Raw genomic sequence first — 9,865 nt, 5'->3', positions numbered from 1 at the left:
AGTCCCAGGTCCAAATGTTGAGTTGTGACTGGAGTCAGGTTTGGAGATGGAGCTGTAGTCTTGCTCAGTTCTGTAGGATGCTCAGCCTCTGTAGTAGGTTCTGTAGTAATGGTAAGTGCCAGGTCTAAAGGTTGATTTGTGACACTGGGTGATAGTGGAGGTTGATTTTGATCCGGACCTAATGTTGGAACTGTCATCCCATGATGCACTGGTGGCTGAGCTACAGTTCCTTTAGGTGGAGTCTCCTGCACATTTGTGGCAAGTTCAGCCTCTGTAATGGGCTGTGGAGTTATTGTAAGCGCCAGATCAAAAGGTTGAAATGTGATGCGGGGTGATTTTGGAAACTGAGCTTGATCCTGAGCTGGTGTTGTAACTGCCACCCCCTGATATCCTGGGGCTTGAGCTATACCCTCCTTAGATGGCCCTGGAAGCTGAACTGGGGCCTCCTGCATGATTGGAGAAAGTCCCCCTTCCATTCCAGGTTGTGTAGTTATGGTGAGCTCCATGTCCAAAGGTTGAATTGTGACTTTGGTCAGGTTTGGTTGCTGAGTTTGAAGCTCCTGATGGGTTGCAGATGATTGAGTATTAGGGAAGTCTTGTGGCTCAGCTGGGGCTTCATTTTGCACTGGAGCATGTTTTGCATTCTTGAGGGGCTCTGGAGACTCAGCTGGAGAAGGTTCCATCTTTTCAGGCAGTGCCGGAGGCTGGGCAAGAGGAGGCCTAAGCTGGGTTGGAGAAAATTCAACTCGCTTGGTGGGAACTGTAGGCTGGGCAGGTCCTTCCTGCTGACCGGGGTAAGGATCAACTTCTGGAGTGGGCTTTAGGGTTCTGGCAAGGTCAATATCCACATGTTTTGGTGTGGTTTCAGACAACCTTAAATGCTGAGTTCTGAGTATTTCTTCTGGAATATGAGGTGAAAATGTCATATTCACTGGAATAGCATCACTAATCTCTGGGAAGATTACTGAAGGCTGGTTTGTGTCTCCCTGTTGGAGTGGTAATTGGTAAGCACTCATAGGGCGCTCTAGAGGTGGAACGGAAATCCCCTGCTGGCTTGGTGAAGGTTCCTTCAGTTCTTCAGGCTGAGCTGGGACCCCTGGAACTGGGGAGTGCTCATCCTCTTCCGGGGGCTTTGGCTGCTGAGCTGTGTCTGCCTCCTGGTCTTTCAAAGGCTCAGGCTCCATAGGGAACACTGAGGCTTGATCTTGGGCTTCCTGATGGATTGGAGGAGGTCCGGCCTCCTCAGGGGTCTGTACATTTTCAGCTGTTTCCTCCTGCTGGGTCGAATAGGGTTTCTCATCCTGAATAACTTCTTGAGACTGAATTAGCAGTGGTTCAACCTCTTCAAGAGGCTTTGGAGGCAGAGCTGGGACTGAGGCCTGAGTTGTTGTGACCTCATGGCTGACTGGAAATGTTTCCATTTCTGCTGCAGGTTTTGGTGTTAGGGTCAGCTGCAGGTCTGGAGGTTTAGTAGTCACACTGGGCAAGTCGTACTGCTGAACTTGATGGTGACCTGGAGGTAAAATGGTCACTGCGTGAGGACTTGGATGCTGGGCTGGGACTTCTGAAGAGGTTGAATCTTCTGTAAAGAAGACAGAAGACTCAGAGGGCCGCATTGGTTGCTCCTGCTCACTGATATAAGGTTCGGTCTGCATAGGTGGGACTGGAGTCAGAGCTAGGGCCTCTAGCTGGCCTGGAGGAGCTTGAGTCTCCACCAGAGCCTCCGCATACTGAGCAATCTGCTCCTGTTCTCTGAGAGAAGGCTCTGTCTCCACGGGAGGGCCTGGAGGAGGCTGAGTCTCCACCAGAGCCTCTGCATACTGAGCTATCTGCTCCTGTTCACGGGGAGAAGGTTCTGCCTCCACGGAAGGGCCTGGGGTGTGAGCTCTGGGTCCCTGCTGGAATGGAGAAGGTTCTGTCTCTGCAGAAGGGACCGGAATCCACTCTGGGGTTTCCTGCTGGGCTGGAGAAGCTTCTGTCTCCAGGGAAGGGCCCAGAGTTTGATATGGGGTCTCCTGCTGGGCTGGAGAGGGTTTTTTCTCTATAGAAGACTCAACATACTGAGCGGGCTGCTCCTGTTCACTAGAAGGTTCTGTCTCCACAGGAGGGCCTGGAGTCTGAGCAGAGCCCTCCTGCTGCACTGGAGAAGAGTCCTGCTCCATGGTAGGCTCCGGAGTTATGGTCAGTGCCACATCTGCAGGCTTGATGGTAATGTTGGGCAAGTTATAACGGTGAACTTGATTCTGATCTAGAGACCAGTCAGTCCCCTTCTGAATCTGTGTTGTCTGAGCTATGATGTTCTCCTCAGGAGTTTCTAGCATTTGAGCTCGGGGATCTTGCTGTACTGGAGATTTGACTTCCACAGGGAGTGCCAAAGGCTTCTCCAGGGCCTCCAGTTGGCTTCTAGGAGGTTCAATCTCGGGAGACTCAGAAGGCTGAACAGGCTGCTCCTGATTGCTGGGGGAATATTCAGTGTTCACAGGCAGGCCGGGAGTCTGAGTTGGGGCCCCCTGCTGGGCTACAGATGGGCTGACTTCCTCAGCATACTCTGAAGGCTGAGCTGTGGCATCGTTTTGGGTAGAGAAAGGCCCAGTCTCCTCAGGGAGCTCTGAAGTCTGAGCTAGACCCTCTTGAGTCCAAGATTCCACCTTCCCAGGGAATTCTGGAGTCTGCACTGGGGCCTGTTGTTGGGTTGAGGGGAGTCCCACTTCCTCAGGATGCTCCAGAGGCTGCGCTGGAGCCTGCTCCGTGCTTGGAGTAGATTGAACTTCCTCACCAGCCTCTGAGGCTTCTGTCAGCTCCGTGTCTGCAGGTTTCAGTGTGACGCTGGGGAAGTTTGCTTGGAGAGCGACAATGTGAGGTGAGGATGGAGTGTGAAGATCGTCATACACTGATGCCTGACCTACTACTTCTGCAGTAGCAAATGGATTCTGAGCTGGGGCCTCCTGCTGCCATGGAGATGCTTCTTCCTCGGGCTGCTGTAGTTTTGGTACTGGGACCTCTTGCGGGGTTGAAGCAGGCTCATCAGTTTCAATGGGCTGTGGAGGCAGAGCTTGTTCTTCTTGCTGTGGGGAGGAGGATTGGATGGGCTCCTGAGTCTCTGGATTTGGAGTCTGGCCCTCCAGCAGGAATTGAGATGGTTCAGCCTGCTCAGAAGGCTGTGCAGGTTCCCCTGGGTTCTCCTGGGATTCCGTAGGAAAACCACCAGGATAGACCACATTGTCAGCCGGCAAAACTTGATTTTGACCCTGAAGCTTGGCCGCTTTGTCTGGAGTTCCTACACCAACCTTAGGAAGTCGTCTAAGCCGAGCTAGATCTTTCTTGGGGATCAGGGGTGAAACAATCAACTTGTTTCCTTGTGAACTCTGACTGTCTAGAGGCAGAACGAGTGCTTCAAATGACTGGTGAACCTTTCCTTCCAGTCGAGGAGGCAGAACTAGGGGCTGATCCTGATCCCTGTCTAGCACGGGAATGGCCTCTGGTAGCCTTTGTTGTCGAGGAAACCTATTGAAATACTGGTACGGAGCAGCAAGCTGTTCTGACTCTGAGGGCAGCCCTTGAGCTGAATCCATGTCCAGAAAAGGAACAAAACTCACAGTGGACTCTTGAGGTGAGGCCAGCATCTGAGAGGGAGCAGAAGACCGCAGGTCATCAAAGCTGCCGGGGTCTGCCGGGAGTGTGAGCGCGTCAGGTGATTCAGGTGGGGCATTCGAGGAGTGGGAAGACCAGGGCTCAGAGAGCCAAGGGAGGCTGGAGGTCAGCTGGACCAGGTCCTGGGCCCTCTCCAGAGGCTGAGTCGCCTGGACTGGTAGCCACAAAGGCTGCCAGTTGAAGAGGAGCCATGTGACCCACAGGCACAAATGGGTCATTGACAGGGTTTTCAGGATACAGTAACTCAGGCTGCTGGGGCACATGCAGTATGCCCTGAGCATGAGCTAATGAATTTTCAGGATACAGTAACTCAGGCTGTTGGGGCACATGCAGTATGCCCTGAGCATGAGTTAATGAATTATGGCAGCCCCTTAGAGGGCATGCCTTAGCAACTGTGAACCCCGCCCCACCCTTTATGACACCTGACCTTTATTTACACATTCTTTATTAGGCTCCGCCTCCAGGGCTCTTCTGCTTTGAGCCAGGGCAGCCTTTTTCTACAGCCACTGGGTCACAGACCCAGGTGGCTCCAGAACCCCAGCAGCCCACTAGTGTGGGGTGGGGCTGGGGAGGCGGAGTTTCCCAAGGAAGTAACAGGGCTGGTTTTTTTTGGGGGGGTCTTCAGAGTTATCTGGTTCTGGTTGCTAGCTTGAAGTTTCCTCCTCCAAGTTCAAATCCAAGAGCAGTCTTTCCTCCCATCAGGGCTAGTTAGGGCAGAGGTAGGAGGACACATATTATGCTTATTTATTATGGAACAAGGCCATTTCCTCTAAAGTCTCAGTATCCTTATTTTCATATTTGACAATTCTGTTAGGTAGGGGCTACAATGAAATCAGTTCTTAGAAGATTTCTGTAGAGACATGGGCAATTCAGTGTGGGTGTGATGATTAGAACAGAAATCAATAGCAGTTTACATTGGCATAGGAAAACTTCCCCCATTCTACCCTGGCTCAGTACAGCTGCTAACCTATGAAGGACCCTTATAGGGGGAGGGACAAGAAACTAGGCCTGGGCAAATATCGGGGGCTTCTTAAGAGGTTAGATGTTCCCCAGAGTCCAGCGGGCAGGACGTTCTCTGGGAAGGAAAAGTCAATCCCCTTCAGAGAATCTCTGGGCACGCCCAGAGCAGAACTGCCCCTCCCCTCCAGGAAACCTCTGGGCGCGCCCAGAGCAGAGCTGCCCCTCCCCTTCGGAGAGTCTCTAGGCGCGCACTTATGATGTCACTGCGACCGGCCAATCCTGTAACACCTCAGCACTCTCCCTCAGCACTCTCCCTCAGCACTCTCCCTCAGCATTCTCCAGTATGCTAATTGTCCCTCCGAACTAGCCAATCCCGTGCCACCTCTGCATTTTCCACCAGCACTCTCCACCAGCATTCTTCGCCAGCGTTCTCCCATATGCTAATGGTCCCTCTGAACTGACCAATCCTATGCATGCTCATTAGGAATATGCTAATTCGTTGCCTATATAACCTGTGTGAAACTGCCGCTCAGGGCTCCTCACTGCCTGAGGTGGGGGCCCGTTTGCGCAAACGTTCAATAAAAACCTCGTGCTTTTTGCATCAACTGGTCTGGAGTCTGGATCTTTGGGCGTCCTCCCGAGCAAGTGGGCATCTCTGCAACTGAGAGGTCCAACACCTAGAAGTAACAATGGCACTTTTTAGTGGTTTTGCCCTGTGTGGCCCATAGAGAAGATACGTAAGATGTTAAAGTCTGCAAAGCATACTGCTGTGACCAGAACCCAGCTGACTTCCTTCAGAGCCCTTTTCATAATCTATTTTATCATGTACTGTCTGACACAGCTTCTGCTATGGAAACTCCAAGAGAGGACTCTATCTTATTCCCAGTACCTAGCACATGGCTTGGCATACGGCAATGATTTTCATATTTTTTAAATTTGAAATGATTATTTGAGAAGTAGAGAGACAGAGGGAGGGAGAGAGAGCTCTTTTGTACTGGATTATTTCCCAAATACCTGCAATGGCTGAGATGGGGCCAGTCAAACCAGAAGTCAAGAACTCAATCCAGCTTTGCCATATGGGTGGAAAGAACCCAACTACCCAAGCCATGGCTGCTCTCAAAGTCTGCATTAGGAGGAAGCTGGAGTTAGGAGCCAGATCTGTGTGTTGAACCCTAGGTACTCTGAATTTGGGATACAAATGTCTTTGTTGCCAAATACTCCAGTGTTAAAAATGGAAGTGAGGCTGGTGCCATGGCTCAATAGGCTAATCCTCCGCCTGTGGTGCTGTCACAGCGGGTTCTAGTCCCGGTCTGGGCACCAGATTCTGTCCCGGTTGCTCCTCTTCCAGTCCAGCTCTCTGCTGTGGCCAGGGAGTGCAGTGGAGGATGGCCCAAGTTCTTGGGCCCTGCACCCCATGGGAGACCAGGAGAATCACCTGGCTCCTGGCTTCGGATCAGCGCAGTGCGCCAGCCACAGCGCGCCGGCCGTAGCAGCCATTGGAGGGTGAACCAACGGCAAAGGAAGACCTTTCCCTCTGTCTCTCTCAACTGCCCACACTCCCTGTCAAAAAAACAAAAACAAAAAAAAACCCAAAACAGTGTCAATTAACATTGTTGGAGGGAATGAGGATGACTACAGTCTTTCTGTAAAGTGTTCTCTTAATACTGAATTTATGTGTGTGTGTGTGTGTTTGGGCACAATAATCTCAATATTGTTATCTCATTTACAAAAATAAGACATTAATGAGAAAGATAAGTACATAAATGCTTTATAAAAGTAGAGAATTAATGCATTAGCAAATACAGAAATATATATTGCAGGATAAAGTCACCAACTGTGACACTGGCATCCCATATGGCCTTGGGTTCAAGTCCCAGCTGTTGCACTTCCAATCCAGATCCCTGCCAATCCACCTAAGAAAGCAAAAGAAGATGGCCCAAGTCCCTGGGCCCCTTCACCCATGTGGGATATCTAGAAGAAGCTCCTGGCTTCAGTCTGGTCCAGCCATGGCCTGCAGCCATTTGAGGAGTGAACCAATGGATGGAAAATCAATCTCTCTCTCTCTCTCTCTCTCTCTCTCTCTCCTTTTTCTCTCTCTCTCTGTAACTGTGCCTTTCAAATAAATAAAATAAATAGTTTTTAAAAAGATCAGAGAAAAACAGAAAAGCATGTATGCTATAATGCAATAAGAAATGGTAGTGTTTGAGACACCAGTTAGGAAGCTTGCATCTCACAACAGAGTACTTGGGTTCATATCTTGGCTCTTCTCCCAATCCCAGTTGCCTGCTAATGCACACTCTGGGAGGTAACAGGAGATAGCTCAAGTAGTTAGGACCCTAACACCCACATGAGAGACCTGGATTGAATTCTGGACTTCTGGTATTTACCTGACCCAGCCCCAGACGTTAAAGGCATTTGGAAGATGAAGAGCAGATTGCTGCACTCTCGCTCGCTGTCTCTCTTGCTCCGTCCCTCTATGTCTCTCTCAAATACATACATAAATACATTTTTTAAAAAGAAAAGATGATTGAGGCCAGCACTGTGGCATAGTGGATAAGGCTGCAACTTGCCATGCTGGCATCCCATATGGGCGCCAGTTCGAGTCCCAGCTGCTCCACTTCCAATCCAGCTCTCTGCTATGGCCTGGGAAAGCAGTGGAAGATGGCCCAAGTCCTTGGGCCCCTGCACCTGTGTGAGAGACCCAGAAGAAGCTCCTGGCTCCTGGCTTCAGATCTGCCCAGCTCTGGGCGTTGCAGCCATCTGGGGAGTGAACCAGCAGATGGAAGACCTCTCTCTCTGTCTCTCTGCCTCTGCCTCTAAAATAAATAAAGAAATCTTTAAAAAGAAATAAAGATGAAACTGATAGTATTTCTTCAAAAATATAAGGGTATATAATTGTTTATTATCAAAGTTTAAGAGTAACATGAAACAGAAAACTTTGATTTTATTAGAAGATAGAACTGGGGCATTTTTATTTTTTAGATTTCTATTGTTTCTTGAATGCTTGTTTTCAATAAAGTAACATTAAATAAAAGTAAGTAAAATACTGAAAGGAAAAATTTTATGAACTACAGGTGGGGGAGACTATCTGTTACAAATTGAAGGAACCTAGAAAATTTGAAGAAAACAATTGATAGATTTATCATTATAAAAATGGTAAAAGATGCTATATTAAAAGCCAAAAATTCAAATTATAGAGTGGGGAAAATATTTTTAACATCCATAACAGGAAAAGGTTATTATCTCTATTTTAACAACACCTATAGGGTCTGGCATGGAGGCACAACAGATTAAGCCACTGTCTGCAGTGCCAGAATCTTGTGTGGGTACTACTTCAAGTCTCAGCTACTCCACTTCCTATCCAGCTCCTTGCTAATGCACCTGGGAAAGCAGTGGAAGATGACCCAAAATATTTGGTACCCACTACACACAGGGGAGACAAGGAAGAAGCTCCTGGCTCCTGGCTTTGGCCAGGCCCAGCCCTAGCCATTGCAGCCATTTGAGGAATGTACCAGCAGATGGAGGTTTCTCTCTCTCTCTCTTTCTAACCCTGCTTTTCAAATAAATACATAAATATTTAAAAATAAATCACCTACAAATTAATTAAAACAATTACTAGGGAAAAATATACTAGATGTATGAACCAGCAAGTCACACAAGACAAATTGAAAATGGCCTGCAAATACATGATAAGACAGTGATTTTCAATATTAATTATGGATATGTCAATTCAAACATAACTTCTCTGCATATCTAATTGGCAAATTATTTTTATAAAAAATGGGTAGCACTGGGGACTGGAACTGGTGTAAGAAAATTGGCAGATTTAAGGACAGTTCATTAAAAAAATGTAAGAGCAACAGATGGTGATGCGCCAAGTTCTGCATATAAATTTCCCTGAAATTATCATCTGACTCCTAAAATGCACACGTGCAGGGCATACTGCAAGAATCTCGATGGAGACACTAGTCTTGTTTATGTGATCCCTTTGACTCTTAGTCCTATTATTATGATCAATTGTGAACAGAAATTGATCACTTGGACTAGTGAGATGGCATTGGTACATGCCGCCTTGATGGGATTGAATTGGAATCCCCTGGCATGTTTCTAACTCTACCATTTGGGCCAAGTCCTATTGAGCATGTTGCAAACTGTACATCTCCTCCCTCTCTTATTCCCACTCTTATATTTAACCGGGATCACTTTTCAGTTAAGTTTCAACACTTAAGAATAATTGTGTATTAATTACAAAGTTCAACCAATAGTATTAAGTAGAACAAAAAAACACTAAAAGGGATAAAGTATTAAGTTGTTCCTTGACAGTCAGGGCAAGGGCTGATCAAGTAACCGTTTCACATAGTGTCCATTTCACTTCAACAGGTTTCCTTTTTGGTGCTCGGTTAGTTGTCACCAATCAGGGAGAACATATGATACTAGTTATAGCATTAAATCACAATGTACAGCACATGAAGGACAGAGATCCTACATGAGGAGTAAGTGCACAGTGACTCCTGTTGTTGACTTAACAAATTGACACTCTTGTTTATGGCGTCAGTAATCACCCTAGGCTCTTGTCATGAGTTGCCAAGGCTATGGAGGCCTTTTGAGTTCACCGACTCTGATCATATTTAGACAAGGTAATAGTCAAAGTGGAAGTTCTCTTCTCCCGACAGAGAAAGGTACCTTCTTCTTTAATGACCTGTTCTTTCCACTGGGATCTCACTCACAGAAATCTTTCATTTAGGTTTGTTGTTGTTGTTGTTTTTTTTTTTTTTTGCCACAGTGTCTTGGCTTTCCATGCCTGAAATATTCTCATGGGCTTTTCAGCCGGATCCAAATGCCTTAGGGCTGATTCTGAGGCCAGAGTGTTGTTTAGGACATCTGCCATTCTGAGTCTGCTGTGTATCCCACTTCCCATGTTGGATCGTTCTCTCCCTAATGCTATAACTAGTACTTAAACAGTATTTTACACTTTGTGTTTCTGTGTGAGTGCAAACTGTTGAAAGCTTTACTTAATATATGCTAACTTGATCTTCTGTATATAAAGATAATTGAAAATGAATCTTGATGTGAATGGAAGGGGAGAGGTAGCAGGAGAGGGGAGGGTTGCGAGTGGGAAGGAAGCTATGTGGGGGAAAAAGCCATTGTAATCCATAAGCTGTACTTTGGAAATTTATATTCATTAAATAAAAGTTAAAAAATAAAAATTAAAAAAAAGGAATCCCAATAGAAAGCAACATCTGCAAAGGTGAGA

At 47.3% G+C, this 9,865-nt stretch overlaps 1 long non-coding RNA gene across 1 annotated transcript in view; it reads left to right on the top strand.

The window, feature by feature from the left end:
• Positions 1–9,865, top strand: part of LOC133777316 (uncharacterized) — a 91,480-nt gene that overhangs the window by 44,894 nt on the left and 36,721 nt on the right. The gene's annotated exons all lie outside the window — the stretch shown is intronic.

Source organism: Lepus europaeus, chromosome 18 (assembly GCF_033115175.1).
Source record: "Lepus europaeus isolate LE1 chromosome 18, mLepTim1.pri, whole genome shotgun sequence".
NCBI classification, from domain to species: Eukaryota; Metazoa; Chordata; class Mammalia; order Lagomorpha; family Leporidae; genus Lepus; species Lepus europaeus.
Note: the sequence above shows the minus strand (reverse complement) of the source record. Positions and strands in the feature narration are given on the sequence as shown.